The sequence below is a fragment of the Haplochromis burtoni genome, unplaced genomic scaffold (genome assembly GCF_018398535.1).
Source record: "Haplochromis burtoni strain Fernald_Lab_line unplaced genomic scaffold, NCSU_Asbu1 Contig_197, whole genome shotgun sequence".
Lineage (NCBI taxonomy): Eukaryota > Metazoa > Chordata > Actinopteri > Cichliformes > Cichlidae > Haplochromis > Haplochromis burtoni.
The window spans coordinates 881,717-901,474 of record NW_024582558.1 but is presented as its reverse complement, the minus strand read 5'-3'; the positions used below and the strand labels follow the sequence as shown (position 1 = coordinate 901,474).

Here is a 19,758-nt window from a genome sequence, read left to right as displayed (position 1 = left end):
GGTGAAGTTGCTGTGTGTTTTGGATTCCAAAGCAAAGCAGTTCCCGACCATCACACCTCCACCACCATGTTTGACTGTTGGTATGATGTTGTTTTGATGAAATGCTGTGTTAATTTCACAGGACTCAGACATTTCAAAAGGTGGACTGAGAGCGATAAGATATGGACTAATCTAAATGGGATCGATAAAACTTTCCATGTACTGTCTAGTTTTGGTGATCATCAAGCCTCTGTGTTCTTTGTTGTCAGCAGTGGTTTTTACTTTGGAACTCTCTCATGGATGCCATTTTGGTCCAGTCTCTTTTTCATTTTTCATTTTATGAACACCGACTATAACTGAGGTAAGTTAGACCTGTTCTTTAGATTTTGTCCTGGGTTCTTTTATGAACTCCTGGATGTCTCTCCAGGTTTTCTCCATTTGTGGATAATGGCTCTCACTGTGGTTCCCTAGAGCTATAAAATGGCTTTTCTGGACTGACAGATGTTGGTGACTTTGTTTCTTATTTGTTCTTGAGTGTAAATCAGAGCATGATGTGTTGCTTTTTCAGATCTTTTAACCTACTTCACTTTGTCAAACAATAAAGGCAATTTCTTTATTGAACAGGTCTGGCCGTAATCAGGCCTGGTTGTAGCTAATAAAATTGAACTCGGGTTTCCCACAAATGGGTTTAGTCACAATTAATTCATGATTTTACAAAGGGAATAATTACTTTTTCACATAGCGGCAGGTCAGGTTGCATAGTCGTTTCCTCTTAATAAATAAAAATGATTATTTAAAAACTGCATTTTGTATTTACACCAAATTTATCTTTGTTAAATGTCTTTTTTGAAAATAAAATAAATAAGATTTATATCTCTGTGCTGCATTGTGCACAGATGCTGCAAGTGCTACAGAAACTTGAGTTCTGTGAGCAGATGGTCAGGTTTGACTGTATCCTGGCTAATTTTTTCTTGCTAGAGTGGACATTTCTTTTCATGTCTGAGCTGAAACCTGAGTGGCCCAACAGGTTTCCCCATTCAGCTGCAGTTTTAGGTAAGCCAAACAAAGGACAGCTCTGTCTCAGCCTCATGTCACATGCCGGGTAAAATAACAACCACTTAGTGACTTGTGCGTGTCAGAGAATTCACTAGGGTGTGCCTTTCAGATTTACTGCAGCATTCGTATTTATTCTTTGCATGTGTGGGAATTTAGAGGACTTTTAAATGTGGTTTGTGCTTGTGTGCATGTTTCTGTCACTTGCAGTTTTCCAGTCCTGTATCTGTTTCAAGTTAATGTCATGCCAAACCTGTACTAGCGAGAGCAATCTTGATTCTTTGTTACTGGCACACTGGAGCCGTTATAAATTCTCTTTGTGAATATAAAACCAGTTAAAAGGGACAAAAGTAATTTTCCAAAGTGTAAAGACTTGCAACCTGAGTTTCAAAGTCAGTACTGGTTCCTCCCATTTGTCTAGACCAATGTAATGTAATTGTTTGATAGTTGCTGACCTAGGTAGGAAGAACAAAAACCCCCCCCTATCAACCATGCCTTTTTCTTTCGTAGCCCCTGTGCTATTTCAGTTTGTGTGCAGGAAAATGGTGGAGCACGTAAAACCTTTGAGGAGTGGGGATACAGACGTCAGTTTTACTTTTAAAAGGACAAGAGCGTGATGGTAAAGCGCAAACTTGACCCAGGACAGAAAATAAAACTGAAGCTCTTTGCACAAACACACAACGCTAGCAAAGAATCCAAGGTGGTGTTAGAGCTGAGGGTTTGCTGACACCAGACCAGTCAGAGCAGTGTTAATTTCTACAACCAATAATCTCCCAAACTACTTTTTATTTGGATGAAAGCAAAATGATAACTAAATGAAAAAAAGATAAATGATAACTACATGGACAATGAAATGTACCGACACTAAAAATGGGAAAAAATAAATAAATTTATTAGTTCTGATTGATCCAGTCAAAGCTAATCGCCTTGTGGAGCAGTACAACTAGCTCCTACCCTCATTTCTCATGGATACTCGATAAAATGCCAACGCTTAGGAGGAAGAGAAGAGTAGCCATACAGATACATTTATCATATGATGTCAGGAAATTAAAGCGCTTTGTAAACCGTTATATGTACTTGTTTCTAAAGCCAAGTCATTGTGGTGATCACGTTCATGTCTCTTTGGGTTGGTTGTCAACTTGACTGTGTGTTGTCAGTTTTGTGTTCATACGTGAACGTTAAAAGAAATATCATCCGTGTGCCGGATTAGGGATATGTGTCCGTGTTCAGATCATGTTACTGACTGACGTGAACGTAATGTAACGTATTGCATTACTTTTAAGAACAGCAATGCTGCATAGTTTATTTTTTAAAACTACAGCTATGAACATGTTTTTTGACTCAGATGAACTCAGCATATGTGCAGAGTAATATATCACTGTATACCAACTTCTCCCTGTGTGCTCTCTATAACTTCTACATCACTGACTAAAAATACGTTTCCAGTCTTTCTAGAATATACTGTGGTAAAGCAGAATGCCTGTTGCCAGATTCTTGGCAAAACCACTAAATGAATACAAAAACTGCTCTGCAGAAAACAAAATACCACAGCACTGCGGTTTAGCTTCGGTGTTGTGCCAACAACAATGAATTTCTGTTCGACGCAAATACAAGAAACTGAACTCTGAGGAGAAACAGAAGAAACGAGCAAAGCCACTCACCATCTTGAGAGGCCAAGATCAGCTTGACTCAATGTGATTGTGTTCAGGACAAACTGAGTCATGCTGCGTAATCCAAATTTAATGTCCATGATGTTTCAGGGATCCGTCATTGTGCAGCCCGTTCCTTATGGCTTGGCTTTGTTTTGAAATTGCCAGTGATTAAACACTCTGGCTTCTTCTCCCACTGCTCTCTGAAACTCACAGACTGAAGAAAGCATATAATATGTGAGTTTCTTTTGGACGCTGGTCTTTAAATACAGTGGACATGCTCTGTATCAGCAAGTCAGCCATGCCGTCCTGCTCACGTCCTATCATTGAGCTGAAGACTGGGTTCACAGGAGGAGACAGCGGTTACAGTCTCACCACAGAGCTGTCATGTGGAGAAGAAAACTGAGCAGGATGGGTACTGTATGAGTGGCTGGGTGGGAACAAACTGGAAGCTGGCTGTGCTCAGCCATGGGCCCAGCATTCCTATCCCACACACACTGGGCAGGCTTAAAGTGGACCTAGTTTTTAGACAGAGAGAAATCCATAAAGGGTGACGGAGAAGGTCTGATGCAAACTAAGCATTTGGTGAGTTAGCAAGTATATTGCAAAGTTTAACTACATTAGACTATTTTGTTATCAATAATTTAATATTTACTAATGTATATATGTATATTGTTGTATTTTCTTTTTCTTTTTACACATATTTTAAATCTTACAGTAAGATTTAAGGTTCATTAAGAAACCCCCCACCTCATTATCCATGTAGTGATAATGCCATGCTCAAACTCTTGAGCTAATCAGACAGAGATTTATGCCAGAATAATCTGGCTGCAGTTGACTTAAACTGATCCAACAGAGTAGAGTAAAACTTTTTGGAACAATTATGGAGCTAGAGAACAGCAATAGCTTGTTTAACACAACTGGAACTGTATGTTTGTATACCGAAAATGGTGCCGATTGCTTCAGTCATGACTTCCTGCGCTGCTCTGTTCTGTGAAAATGATCTTTACAAACTGGAATCACAACAGTCACAAAACCAGAATTTCCCACATGATCTATTAAGTAATTTAAGCTTGTCTAAATAATTTGACAGGATTTCACAGCTCATAAATTGCAAATTATCCTCCAGTTTGTCCTCTTTGGGGTAGAGTATGTAAGAAAACTTGTATATTTGTTTTGCACAGCATTCTATAAATAATGATTATTAGTATTACTATTGTTTCTTTTACATGAAGCAGATTTTGAAACTGCATACTTTACTCTCCAGACACAACCCTCTTGTCCTCTATGTCAGTCTGAGTCTAAATGCAGGGCATTCCACAGATAACATTAGCATGACATAGCCGCCTATTTTTAATGTGGATTCTTTAAAAATCCACGTGTGAAGCATGTTCTTCTGGGACAGCGTGGGAAACCTTAGCAATGCTGAAATTTTTCATGTCCAACTTAAAAATAAAAATACACCAAACTGTGCACATTACCAAATTTGCATTCAACATGTTAATGGCCAAAGTAATATTAGTTGAATTAACTTTTCCAGCTCTCTTGTGATAAAGGAAAGTTTGTTCTCATGGTCTCATGTTTATTAGTCTTTATATACTCCTATATTTTTATTTATGTCACTGTTATTTCTGCTGTTGCTCTGTCTGGTTAGATTTAAGTAGGAATACATTCAAAAATCATCTTTTTTGAGCCATAACTGACAATTAACTAACTGAAAAAAAGGGCACATCTTGCACTTGCCAGTCAAAATGTGGAACAAGGGATAAAAATGCTGTTCATACAGAGGGACACCTGGTCACGCTATTCATAAGTGATCCATAAAGTCCAGCTTTGGTCTTTACCTTGAAGGATTTATTTTTGTGAAAGCCTGAGTGATTCTAGTGGTATGCTTACACTGAGCTTTGTGTGTGTGTGTTCCATCTCGTAGGGATTTGTTTATTTGGTTTGACTTGTTATGATGTGAGGTGTCATTTGAATTGCACCAAGAGAAGAAAAATTGACTTTATCTCTTTTCTAAAGTTAACTGGATGCCAGATTTTAAGATCTATTCATCGTACAAGCAACTTTAGAGCTTTTCTGTTTATGAGTACTTGATTTACTTATGTGGTTTTACCTTACCAAAATAAACTAGGGTTTCCACTGTCATTAATATCAAGTAGATACAACTTTAATCCATCCCCTTTGATATCATCCCGCATCATTCACTACAAAGCTTCCACTGACACCTGAGAGTTGTTTAGCACAATGAGCATTAAAGCCATTCCTTGACAGTGCTAACTGCGGGTAAGAGATCTGAATGACCTTCTCAGCAAGCATTCTGGCCTAAAGCCCAACCTTGTTGCGACCATTCCTCCATTCAGCACTGTTCAAAGAAAAGCTCACAGCCAGAACCAAGAGGAATGTCTCTTCTGAAACATACAGAGATGGATGACAAACCAAAGTCCTACATTTACCACCGTGGAAACATTTTGTGTTTAGAAGCCATAGCGTTTCGAAACTGCAAACACAGCAAGAGTGGTCACTTGGAGGCAACTTCCTAGCAATAATGTGGGAGTAATGTGTCATGAGATAAATCTGATATTAACAGATTTTTCTAATCATTTTGTTCTCGGCCAGCAATGAGAATATGTGTAGGTCTTACACTGCTAACTGCTGCAGATTAGCTATATGTTTACCAATTAGCTCCAGTCTCTGTTCTAACTTTGATTAGCTGCTAGTGTACAGAGGGATCTTAGAGCTTTTTTTCTGAAAAAGATTTGTATTGCTGTGCATAAAACATATAAACAACAAGCAGAAACTGTATACAGCTCTATGAGCTCAAAGAGAGCTGCAGGTTTTTCTGATCTTTGACTTCACTGGAAAAGCAGCTGCACCATCTTTAGGCATTGTCATCCCTGTACTCTGTCAATATGAAACGGCTTTACTGATTTCACCATCAGTCAAATCTCACGCAGAGGGAGGCACGTTTGAAAACTTCAGCAGCTACCGCATCTAACTCCATGACCCCCAACAACTGTGTTCTTGGCATGTAACAACACATGCAACACACAGCATCGGTGTGAGACGGCTAGCAGAGAAATTTGCCTTTAAAGACGCAAGACCCCATTCTGCAGCAGAGCTATTGTTGCTGTGCTAATGATAGAAAAACAGTGTCAACATCCTGACATGTTTCAGGGGACGGTGACAGGGCTTCATGAGCATCACAAGTTTGAGTGTGACACACCGTGATGTCAGAAATAAATGTGTAGGAGGACAGAGTGGAAGCACCGTTCCACTTTCCATATATTTTTATAACAAAAAATGGCTATTCAGTGTGAAGAGTGAAGAGAGTTGAGAAAGTGGTGGGGATGGTGAAAAATGGGTGATAGGTTGTGGGCAATACAGGTGCTGCCACAGAGCTGTAAAAACACTTCTGCTACAAACCTCCTCACCAAAGAGAGTTTGTCTGATTCAATACTTCTTTAATCAGACAAACTCAAATTATTCAGATGTGATGTACTGACACTGTTCTGAACTTGTATGTGATTTGCTTCATTAAATTTCACCAAAGTGAACATAACATATTTTGTCATAGTGGTTTCATCTTTGGACAGTGCAACAGCATTTAGCATTAAGGTAATCAAGGTAATCAACTAATCACATGACTGTAGGAATAAACAAGCCTATGTACTAATACAACATGCTAACAAGAAGTCAATAGGAGTTATCTTTAAGGTTTCCAACAGTTAACTGGGTATGTTAAGCAGATTCTTTCTAAATGATATGTAAAGAAAAGATGGGAGAATTAGAAGCAATAGAAAGGTTAATTAGCAGACATATAAACTGCAGTTCCACTACTGATAGTTACACACAATACAAGTATTAGAAAGTTGACACCAATTGGAAGGTGTTAGAGTGTCATTCAAGCCTTTGTAACTTAAAAATCCGTTGTGGAGCAGGAACGATTGGGATATCATTTAGCGTCTGTCACCAGCCTCTACAGACAAGATCAGTTTAGATTGTCTGGGGACTCGGGGTCCGTGGGCAGTGGGGACGATGACTGTTTTTGTTGTTGTTGTTGTTGTTGTTGTTGTTATTATTATTATTATTATTTGGTGTGTTGTCTGCACTGCCCCTGTGCACATCTGTATGTAGGCAGGTATGTGTGTGTGTATCGCCTTTCTGCTGTGGCCAAGTTACAGGCACCTTCAGCCCCGGGGGGCGTGGCCTAACTTGAGGGCTGGCCACACCCGAAGTACTGGCCGCACACCTGCTCCTCATCTGGGCTCGTCGGGGGAGCTATTTAGATGAGCGATGGAGCTTCCACCGACGCTGGAGTATTGCGTTTGACTATATGGCAGTCTTCAAGCAAGTCAAGTCAAGTGTGAGTGTATGCCTGCCTGCTGGGATAAGTTGTAACGGCTGCCTCTATTGTTTTCCCCTCAGGAGGAGTGTGGGACGAGAAGGAGCAGTGAGCAGGGACACTGGGGCAGAGAGCACTACACAGGGACTTTTGGGAAGAAGCCACTACACAGGAGCCTGGGAAACTGGGGATTTATTGTTGTTTACTTCACCACCTTGTAAATAAACACTGTTGCACTGAAGAGTCCAGCGTTTGGGTCCTATTTCCCCATCTCCCCACGGTCTGCCAGCCAGACCGTGACATAGATAGCATGTGATATTCTCCCTCAACGGCGTACCTTGACAGGAGAACCACAGTTTTGCTCCATTGTACTTCCGTCACTCATACTGTACCCAGACCCGGAAAAAAGAGTTTTCCTACTTTTTTAAGAAACTATCAGTTGAGCAAAAAACTTAAAGGATATTCAGAAAAGAAGTGGAAAAATCCTTTTGTATTATTTGCAGAGAACAGTGTGGCACTTTCCCACTTAAACCTCAGTTACAATTAAAGCTACTGTTAGCAGTTGATATAGTAAAAACATTCGATAAAAAGTTCACTGGAAATTAGGTCAATTTTTTTGTCTAGTAAATCATAATTATCCTCAGGAGCGTCTGCATACATGAGTATGAGATATGAAAACTTCCTTCCCCAAGGACATACTTCTGACTGGAATAATGTGAAGATGCCCTTGTAAGGCCAAAAAAAGGAACAGTATGTTTGGGCCTGAGGTCATTCTTTCCTTTGGCATAATATTATGGAAGTTAAATTTGCTGCCCTCCTGATGTTTCTAGGCAACCGTGTGGCTTATGGAGAATTCAGATGGGGTCAAGTTGCACACGCACATTTGCACAGACCTGTAGCCAGAGTTGTGGTCTAAGATCAGCCACCCCATTAGATATCATGCTAATAAATGTAGACAGATGACAGAGACTGATAGCTCCTACACGTCACAGCAGCAGTAATCACAGCAGCTTCCTCAGGCACCAAAGGAGCTATTTGCCTCCCAAAAAGATTACATTCAGCTGGATAAATAACTACACTGCTTCACCACAAGTCTGCTAAAGTGAACACACCATCTTCTTGGTTGTACACTTTATGGTAAGCTATAAAAGTACCCATAATTCTCATTTTCAGAGGGGAAAAAAGATGACAGCAGCACCATACCTCCCGAGAGATGAAATGGCCTCAAGATCACGCCAAGAGAAATATCCAAATGCATTTTAAGCTTCCCAGTTCCATTGACAGCTAGTCGAAGAAATAACAAGGGGGAATCAGCCGGAGAAAAGCCAACATCCAGAGCTAACAAAAGGCTTTAGAGTAGAGCTCAGCAGCTCTGGGAGCAGCTCCAACAGGCCAGAGACTGGAACTGGATCCCTAGTCAGGCTGGTTCAGTAAAGAGGATCGTGTGGGTACCTGACACCGGAGCAGTGACGGCCAGCAAAACATCAGGAGCTTCTTAATAATGAATGAGCAAAGCCTGTAGAGAGGCACCACACTCACATACACAGCACATGGCTAATAGAGAGTCACACTGAGATAACTGATGACAGACTTACAGCGTGGTCAGGTAAAAGCAGGGTATGTGACTATAATCAGTCGAAGCAACTTGACACATGTTACTAACAAAGTAGCCTGGCATAACTCGGCAGCAGCCACTTTACGCAGAAAGGACCACAAATGTGCCTATAAGATAAGTTTAAGCACAAGAGAAACTTACACACCTCTCTACTTAGTTTTAGTGCATAATAAAAAAAAATTAAATGACAAAAGCGGGAGAAAGGAAAACTGGAAGATCACTCAGTTACAGGCCAGTGTGGTGTTCAAAATAACAAGATTGATGGGTGTTGTCATGTATGACTTAACCCCAACCACACCCACCTCAGAAACAACCTTTGATTGGCTGAGATGCATTTCTTGTGGCAAAGGAGAGGGGAAAACCGAATCAGAGCTGCAGACTGCTTCAAGAAACAAAAGTGGAAAGCTGTTTTTTTTTCAGTGAAACATCAGCTGAGTCACCTCAGAGCCAAGAAGACTGACAAACACTGAGGTTAAAGGCAGGAGACAGAAGTGAATCCATTTGAAAAGTGTGGTCAGACTGGCTGGGTCCTGAAAACCCAGATTAAGTGGGCACAGAACACCTAACCAGAACTAAAACCCAAAAGCAACATCAAATGGAACCACATTGTCATTAGATATGTGCCTTTTGTTTTTATAAAACAAAACTTGGCAGCAGTTAACTCGATTAACTTGCGGAGAACTGCATACCTTAACATCATCAGTGCTATGCTGCTCACTCAGCGAAGCTATAAATCTGATGTACACAGTGCAAGACAGCAAGCCCACCAACTCAGGACATGCTAGTTTTTACATCCTGATCATAACTTTCTTATTTGTCACTGGCTTGGAAAATCCCTGTAGTAACGAGTACACCTTCTAGGTTTCACCACCTTTTTACAAATCGCTTTTACAGCTCCTAGTGATTATATGATTTTATTCAAATATGCTTTGAATGTACCTCTTTCCTCTTAAGTGTGTCTTTAACTATTGCTATGACTTAACTGTATTCAGCTGTATGTCCAGCTTTTACGGTTATCTCCCATCACGGGTATGCAGTTAACTGAACAAATTTTCATCAGGATTAGGAACCATAGCACTGTAACACAGAGTCTACTATCATGAGAGTGAATTGTATCTAAATTATGGAAAATTCCTACTTTCAGCTCTTTGTTGCCTGAGACAGTGCCAGTAATTCCATTCTCATAGACCTCCTCAAGCATGTTGTCAGCATTCATGGGAGGACGTTTCATTCTTTCCACTACTTCCAGAGACAGATCATCAGTGCCAGAGATGCCAACAGAATCATACAAGGCTGGAACCACTTTTACTTCAACTTATTTATTGTAGATTGTACTATTTTTATTCTTTGCCCTGCTGCTGTTTATATTTCCTTGTGGGAAATATAAAGTATCTATCTATCTATCTATCTATCTATCTATCTATCTATCTATCTATCTATCTATCTATCTATCTATCTATCTATCTATCTATCTATCTATCTATCTCCTTGCTTTTTACACAAGCAGATATTTGTGAAAGAAGAAGCGCTTAATGTTAGCGTCTGGCATACAAAAAATGAAATTGAACATAACCTGGTGGTTTTCTGCCAAATAATCCTTAACCATCCATTTCTGATTAACTATGTGCAGAACATCACATAGCAACTCAAAGAGTGTGCATGTGGAACCGTGAGGGTTCACTGAACTCTCAGCTGCCTCTGTGGAGCCACTCAAACTCAGCACGAGATCTCAGTAAAGCCACAAGCCTAAGGAGAAAACTCTATAAAACAATAAGTGAACAAGTTACCATGGGGGTGTAGCAGTTTAAAGAAAAAAAATATACAGGTGCATCGAGCTACAGATTTTAAGACCAACAAAATCCCTGAAAATCAGCTGCCACGTTTGACTTCTGACATGTGGCCAAAACATTCCTTTGAAGCAGATTCCCAACCACAGCAAGAGCTTTCAAGCCTCAGCATCATTTCCTAGTCTCCTGCTATCAATCACAAACAAAGTGACCTCATGGCAGTTATGTCACACAGCTCCTTCAGTTAGATGGAGTGCCGTGGAAATGGCATTGGACCAGTTATGACTTTGCATTACATGTCAAGGAGACCACGCGGCTGCAAGAACGTATGAGTGAAGCACACTGTATGAAGAATTTATCATCACCTGTCAGCTCAGCTATCTCCACCCACAGCCACCTGTAATGTAAATTCATGCCCTATATATCCAGTGCCCAGACCATAAATAAACCAGTGAAAGGAAGGCTGAGCTACACACCTTATTTGGGTATGTGAGTGATGTGATATTAGGGACCACACGCAAAATGGCTGAGAAAAAGAATAGACACATGAATGGGAGTAGGGCTGCAATAGCAGTAATTCCATGCTACTCAACGCTACAGCTGTTTGACATTAGGAGGTGGGAGTAAATTAGGTGGGCTGGGTCCATGTGTGGGTTTAGGGAGAAAGGAAGAGAAGACTAGGAATCCTGGGTGGAGGATAGGTCTGCTGCCCAGACCTAAGCAAAGGAACACAAGAACCACTTGAGGGTAGGGTGGAACTTTTCAAGACTGTTTTTCCTCTAACTGTTATTCCGCTGCTGCATTAAAAGTGCAGGGTGAACGACACAAGTGGTCATGTTGATAAGTAAATATCGGCTGCAAAAATCTCAAGGTATGCAGGAAAGGCTCCATGTGTACCCACCGTGCACACATGTGGCACCTCTAAAAGACATTTCAGTGCTGTTTTTTGTACTTTGGGCATGAAAAGTAAACACGCAGCAGTTTTATGCAGTTTTCTGCGTAATTAGAGCTGAAAAACAGTTAGAGCTGCTAACTCTCATTTAAGATATAAAGAATATTCTCATGCTTTAAAAAAGTGTGATTTTAAAATGAGATATGCATCATTTAGAAAGGTGTAACACCACCGCTGGTAGAATTGTTGTGGACATTTAACCTCACCCTCTTTTTTCTTTCTTTCTTTCTTTTTTGGACATAATAATGGCCTTTCTTTCAAAATTCGAATCTGAAAGCTGCTGAGTGTCTGTCTCCGATGTATAAATCAATGCAAGCCACAAGCTGACAAAAGCAGAGTGGGTGCAGAGGTTATCTAAACAGAAAATGACACTGCTAGACCGAAGGAGTAGCAAGCTGTCAAGACTCCCCAAGGTTTTCCCAAACACCACCAAGGCTTGTTCACAAAGAGGAGTGAGTGGTAACCTTTCTGAATCCTACAACAAACACGGACGTACTGAAGCCTCCACTTCCTTTCATGATCTCCCCAGTGGACCAAAACAGTGGGCCAGAGAGCAGATATAGCACATGTCAATTGAACTAAAGACAGAAAAAGCAGCCTAAAGCTCAGCAAGCCATGACCTTCCTCCAATTAGTAGATGGAGATGAAGGGAGAAAAATGGACGGAGCAAAGAAAAAGAGGTTAACTCAAGGGAAGCTTCATACTGATGCTCTAATTCAACCAGTCTCATATTGATTTATCTCTCGGTCTTGGGCCCCCATGTGTCTGCCATATTGGGCCCACCTACACAAAAATTTATACCTGCACTCTTCTAATTGAGTCCATACTTTGAAGAGAGGGCCTCCACTGAGTCATGAACATTGTTGCAGTGATGTGTCAACAGTTAGCATTACCCACAATAAAGTAGCGTCAAAGAGGTACATGTGCCACATGTGGATTTTCAACAGCACAAAGTCAGTAACAATGGTGTGGGTTCAAATTTGTTACAAATGTTCATACTTATTGCAGCAGTTGCATAAAATGTGCAAAATATGTATAATCTCAAGAAGTGATTCCTGTGTTTAAATTAAATAATGAAGTTTTGCAGAAAATTTCTTCCTTTCTACTTTTTTTAAACAGTTTTCATTGACGAAGCCGAGATAGACACAAAAGGAGCTCCTTGCTGAGATGCACTAACATGCTATTAGTGCATTTCGTCAGAATAGTCTGTTTTGCTAGTGATGTATGAATGGCTCTATCTAGCTAAGAAGCAAAGCAAATTCTGTTTTTCGTGCTTTTCCAACTTTACTACCAGAACTCACTATTGTTGTCCCTCCTGAGTTCCAACATCCAACTTCCGAGGTAACAGGAAGGCGGCATATACCACATTATCAGTGTTGCCAGAAATGTAGTACTGCAATTATCACAATTTACAGATAGCTTTCTTTCTCCATGGTCGAACGCTGACTCTGAACAAAGTAGTCACTCTGTCCTGTTCGATTTATACATTACATTTCAGTAATTTAGCTTAGCTTGAGACAATCTACTATGAGAAATATCTTCATATCTTCACTTTCCACCCCATTCCTGGAGCTTATATTCTTCCTCCTGCTCCTACTGCCTGAGCAGCTGTCACCCAGCTGCTCCAGAGACATCAACCTTTTTTCCCCACAGAGTTATAGTCTTCTGCAAAATGCAGTATTGTCATAATTCTTCCTGCTTTCCTCCTTTGTTCCATTTATTTTCATAAATATCAGCCAAAAATTGTAGTAATTCCCGAAAACTCTATTCCTTAATAGTGTGAGCCATAGTTTCTGCAAAGTATACGTTAAAATGTGTTTTATAACAACAAGCATTAACCATCCAGATGCTGTCTAACAGACGGTTCATTATGTTTTCCTATTAACTGAAGAACAGTAGGAATGAATTAAAAATATGAGCCAAAAAATACAAGACTGTTGCAACCAATGAATTGTACTACTTCTGTTTTCTCTGAAGAAAACCCTGAGCTCCTGAGCCATGAGTGAGAAAGCAGTCCTGGCTCTATGAGAAATAGCTTCTGGGGAAGCACCAGACTAGTGGGAGGAGAACAAAAATGACCAGTTCTTGACTCCAGCAAGGCCACACAGAAGCATGAATGAGGGTCTGGAAAATGGAAATAAATTACAAAGAAAGAAACTAGTTTATCCAGAGGAAAGAAGCTGATCGTAGAGAATGACTGGACCAAGTCCACTTTCAGGCATGTAATATAGTCTTGAAAGAGAATGACTTTGTTGTCAGCAACTTTAAGGAGCCTTTAATTATAGGAGCAAATATACTGAAAGGGTTTGACAGTTTTTGATAGATGAAAGAAGTTCTCATGTTTAGTATAAAACCACTTCAGCATCACAGACACAGTTCTGACTGCATAATGCTTTAGCAATAAGCTCTCAAAAGCCAGACTTCCGTGGAGTCAAGTGCAGCTTCATGCTTCCAGATTTAGTAGCAGCCACACCCTCAGTGACAGTAACTGTTCATCTAGAGTGGCACTCTTTTAATGTGACAGGACAATGTGTGGGGGTGAGACCGTAGAGAGACAAGATTTTTTACAGCGGAAACCCTGATGTTCCACACCCGAAAACCTAATTAAACAGCGTGGCAGCACAGTGAGGGCCACACCTGCATGCGCGGTTCATGCTGACCACAACACGCCCTCCTAAGCTGTTCATCAGACAGCCAAGAGGAGAATGCATGGCAGATTTATCCCTAAGCAACCATGTACTGTATTATTAGAAGAAGTGCTAAACAGATATTTAAGGGAAACAGCAGTCATAACCTGTGATCTGAGAATAAACGTTTGATAATGTTCTGCTTAAATACAAAAGGAGGAAGAGGAAGGTCTGAACTCTGTTTAGACTGCTGCCTCTCCGGATAGATACATTTTACATGTAAAAATGGCTGTCAACTTAAATTAATATAATTAAATTCATCTCCAGTAAGAGAATTTATGTGGCCCAAACCACAGGAAAGAATTGTTGCACATTTTGTCTACTTGTATTTAGATACTTAAAGTACACAATGTACACCATGCACTTATTTAATTTAACATGGGGGGAATGATGCTACTAGCTAGCTAGTGAGACCTGGCATTGCCATTTTTCTGAAAACTGATTAGCAATCTCTTCCTTTCTGTTACAATTACAGATTGGCAACCAACTTTTTGACTTTTTTCATTTAGGTACTTGTGCACTGCAGTAGAGTACTTATTAGCATCAGCGCAGTTAAGCTTAGCAATGAAAATGAGGTGGGAGCCAAGCTAGTCATAAACATTAGCTAAAAAAGACACGTGCTTAGTATGTTCATCAGGCTGTAACCTGATGAGAACTTCTTTCATTCTGTTAAATTTAAATATGAGTTTTTCAGTACTTTTTGATCCTTAACATCGTGACAGCCCTAACGAACACATTGGGTTATAGCCTACATTAACGAAGTTGAAATCATTCTTTAAAATGAATAATCATGTAGCTGTCTCAGTCTATAGTCTGTGGATAAGAACTTATTGAAAAATCTGCACCTCAGCTTTAACTTCATATTAATGTTTACTCTCCAATGACAAACAGCTTAGGTTCGATCATCATCCACAAATACTGCTGGCCTATTTTCAGGTGAATAGTCAACTTTCAGATCATGGTTTATAACACTGGGTGTTTATCGTTTGCTGGAAAAAGTTTGGAGCATAAATTAAGAGTGCACCACTACAACACTGCATTATTATAATGTTCTGAATCTACAAGATTCACCGTTAGGTCCTGTGTGCTGTTGTTTTTCACATAATTACACAGTCCATGAAATGCTTCTGATTCAGATTGAATGTTGCTGATCAGTGGTCTTTTTTTCTCCTCGTACATTTCCACTGAGAACACAGGTAACATCTCCTAAAGTGGATATGGTGAATAGACCAGCGTGGTGATAGACCACACTGTTCGCCTATAAAATCTCTGGGTTCATATGAAAAAACATGACACAGCTCTCATGTAGTCACTAATTACCTTTGTCATGCACACACACATTGCCCAAAACCACATCACAAACAGACAGAAGCCTGTAGTAAAGGCATGTGTCCTCATCATTACCACCGGCCTCACTGTAATCTTTGTTGTTTTGCAGAGTCTGAGCTTCCATCATTCCCACACGAACCAGGTCAGCCTATTCCAAACAGTTATAGCAGAAAGTTGGAGTTGAACACGGTGGAGTTTAACTCCAACGTGACTCAAACACAAACGCAGCTATGATGATGGTTTTAACTGTTATTTGAAAGCGAGGAGTTGTTTTTCTTAGGTTATGTTGATGATTCATTCGGTAGCACCTGTATGAAGGCTGATTCAGCAAAAAAGTTCTATCCTGTAGATTCTTTTCATGACTTTAAGTAGCACTATTCAATAATCTGATGTTAAAACTGAAGAAAAGTGCAGAATTTAGCAGCTAAAGTTATCAGGTTGGTAGAGACCAAAAAAAGAGCAAAAGGGGAGCAAACACTGGACTTACCAAAATTCCAAGAACATTAATTTTAAGTTCCAAGGTGGTGAAAAACCTGCACAGGAAGCACATATGCTGACGACTTGTGAGTATTATGTATTGATCATTAATATCCCCATTCAAAAGTATTTACAGTTTTGAAGAATTTCTAGAGATCTAAACTTAATTTTGTGTCCTTTTCCTATCTGACACTTTGAGCTTGGTTGCTTTTCACGTCTCCTGTGTTTATGAGATTTAAATAATTCACATCCCTAATCAGTTTCCAGCTGCACCTTGCTCAACACAGCAACAGCATCGCCAACTGGAAAAGTCTGTGAGCGCTTGGAAAAAACAGATGATCTGCCACGGATGCCCTGCATTCTCTTTTAAGTTTTGTATTTGAATGCTTCACAGCTAAGTCATGCAAGCCAAAGTTTTCCACAGTTTAAAGGCTCAAAGTTCCTTGACAGAAGCCTTTCACTATTCCCAGAATTTGAGATCAGACTGAACTCTTTGCAAAACTTACCCATTCTCTTTGTCAGCAACTGAAAGCTTTAAGCGTGTCCAGTCGGGTTCATAGTTACAGCTCGTAGTACTTCTCAGCACACTCTCCGTGTGTGTCTTTGCTTTCATTCACGCTGACTTAGTCTCTGTCTTCCTTCTCGGTGCCCAGCTGGACCAACCGCCTCTGAAGCCTGCTGCAGTAAGACTGCTCAGAGTGTAAACGTGACTGGCCTTAAAGGTTTTTCTTGAGGAGAACAAACCCACATCCCACTGTCAGTCAAGCAGCTGAGCATAGTTTCAGCTGGGCTGCCATCCAAACAGACATGAAACTAGTCTATTTTGGTCTGCCATATGAGCAGTGGTGCTTTTCAGAGACAGGAGGTGGGGATGCAGGAGGGGGATTCTGTGGTGGAGCATGTAATTGCAGAGTGACCAGTTATGGTGGGATGTAATTGCAGACCTCATCAGATATAGCGAAACTGCCAACAAGACAAGGTAAAGGACTTTAAAATAAGGCTCTTGGAAAAAAAAAAGAAGAGAGAAACACAACAGACCACATAAATAAATGAGGAGCTGGGTTCCAGATGTGGCAGCACAGGGAGGGAGGGGAGGAGAAGTACAAGGGGGAGAAAGAAAGCACGCCAGTTGAAGGAACTGCCATTGCAGCAGAAAGAAATCTCATTTCTGACAGAGTGAAAGGGTGTTTACCTCCTCAGGAACAGTCGCACAAGACGGAATGGGGGGATTGGGGAAGGTGAAAGGATGTTGGGCCCACCCTTATGTTGTTTCTGGACCTTTACCATGAGTACTCATGGGTGTCTGGTTTCACGTCAGCCTTGGAAATGACTACCTTATGGAAAAACTCGGGGCTTTAAAAATGAGGAAGGAAAATGAAAATATAAACGGCGGTCGGCTGGTTCCCATTACCACCGAGACTCAGCTGGTCTGGGTTGCTGCCGCTAGTGTTGCTACGTACTCTTGAGTGAATAATTATTATGTGACTTTATGAAGCGGGTCCCACTACACACGCACTCCCATGCACACAACACAGGCCTGTTATACTTTAGGGTGTTGATAAATATTAGCTTTAGTTGAAATCTGAACATAAACGCCTTATTTCCTCCGAAATCTTACCTCATTTCCTGGCAAAACCAACAGGAGAGTCAAAAGCAGACCGAGAATCACATTGCCATGTGTGAAGGTAATCCTCAGCCAGACACAGTTTAATAGTTTGTAAATATAGTCAATATCACATCAGAGCCATTATTTTAAACTTCCTTAATTTTCTTCTGCAATATGTAGTGAATACTTTTGATGTTATGATGCTATTGCTACATAAGTGCAGAAAATCACATTAATATATATAAAAAGACAACAATGATCATACTAAAAAAAGAATTCAATGTGACAAAAATTAAACAGTAAGTTAGGAAATATTTAGCTTGGCATCAAGCATACTGATGCATAGGTTGCTGTATTTTTTGATGATGAAGAAGGATTACTGTAAATGTCATAAACAGGATCTCAAACACATTTGGTTTGAGAGTGAATATATGTGAATTTCTAGTCCTGGACAGCTTTTATTGAGTTTGTTGAGTTTAAATGACTGGCCAAAGACGGCTTTGTTTGTTTATTGGATTTTTGAGTAGATAAGTCAATATAATATTTCTGGAACAAGCAGTTTACATGCTTCACCAAATACTACAGGTAAACTGTTGAAAATGTCTCATTATATGTCTTATTTGGTGAACACTGTGGATATAGATTAAAACAATATCAAGAAAATGAGCACGCAAAGAGCGCAAACCTCTATCAAGGCAGCTCACTCTCTTGGCAATACTTTTCACTGAACAGTGTTGTATTTTCTTTATATTTGGGGGTGGGGGTTTGTTCTTTTTAAATATTGCGAAGTTTGTGATGCAGTCAGAAAATGTGTGTCTTTTGTTATTTGCCTTGCTGAAACCCATTTTAAAATACTTCACATAATTTTGAGTACAATCTTTTTGTTTTGTTATTATTTCACTAGCTGGGACCACATCCTTGGTAACGATGGGCGATGACGGATGAGGAAATGTGAACTGGTGCTGCGGTTTGGGTAAGGCCTCAAAGGGGATCGGCGACGGCTCCCGGGCCGGGCAGATCCCCATGTACTAACGAGAAGTGAATGAAGGAAAGGAAGAGAGGAGAAGAGAGGGAAAATGGGGGGGAAGGGTGGGGCATGAAAATGAGAACAGCAGGTATTGGTGAAGGGGGGCCTGAGGCCGGAGGGGGCATGAAGGAGGAGTGGTCCCGCTCCTGAAATTCAGACGGTATCTCCACTTGTATGTGGGAGAGGTCAAAGGTCAAATTTAATATGATTTTTTTTAAATTCTTATACAGTACTTTCTATATGTTGACAGTACACGGGAATCATAGTTTCTCATTTCTAAGACTTTTTGTCAATTTTTTAACCGATAAATCATCAAGCTGACCTCGAAGACCTTGGTTCGATGTAAGGCAAATTATGATGAATTGTTAACATGACCCCACTCTGCACTCTCACTCTGCACCCGTACTTAGTTTTCATTCAAAACTTTTTAAGATATCATGTTTACAGAGAGAATCCTACCAAAAACCTCACCTCCTTGGCGGAGGAAACATAGTTCTGCCAGGCAGCTACATTTTTCTGGTGGCTTATATGTGCTGACAAAGTTTTATTAAACATTGTTAAGAAATAACAAGGATTAAAAGATACGTTGAAATACGACTCATTTTCCACAAATTTCAAACTATTCCAATAAATCGTTCTAGGGAAGCATCGTCCAAAACCCCAGGTTTTGAAATTGGATTGTGGTGTAGATTTCTGGGAACTGGACAAGCAGTGCATCTTCTCTTTGGAGTAGAGGGCCAAATGATTGGTTTTCTTATATGAACTGTCTAATTTCCAATTGCAAGGGCCCCATTAAAAAGCAGCTGCATACCATTATGACTGTTATTCTCATTGGCATAGTGAGATTGTGAGATTATTGCTGAGAAAAAAGCCCCAAAACCAAACCCACAAATCAACCCTCAACCTGTCACCATCCCTCAATTATCAGAATATAGAGTTTATTCTTTTCCTTATCTGTCATGCAGGAAAAGTGTCCATGTGGATTCCAGCATGGATTCAACTTTAGCAGCGATTTCCTCAGGCACATAAGCAGACAGATACTGAGAGCAAGAGAGAATAAGTGGAAAGACTGTAAAAACAACTGACAGACGAGGGTTTGAAGGCTCGAGAAGGAATGAAGCACAAATCTCCTTTTCTGTTTATACTCCCATAGCATAAGTTCACATATTAGTCAGACATATCCTGTCATCGGGGAAATAATAAGTCATCCAGTTGAGCGGCTAGAATCAAGACCAAACATTTATTTCTCTAA

General features: G+C 40.3%; 1 protein-coding gene across 3 annotated transcripts in view; it reads right to left on the bottom strand.

Moving 5' to 3' along the window:
- The window catches only part of LOC102295906 (INSC spindle orientation adaptor protein), a 52,475-nt gene extending 35,745 nt beyond the window's left edge, over positions 1 to 16,730 (bottom strand). Inside the window, exon 1 of one of the 3 annotated variants that reach the window (XM_005935563.3) lies at positions 16,380 to 16,730. The gene's annotated coding sequence lies outside the window, so the exon portion shown is untranslated. The other 2 variants (XM_014337909.2, XM_014337908.2) reach the window with 2 other exon arrangements.
- Positions 16,731 to 19,758: the final 3,028 nt, after the last annotated feature.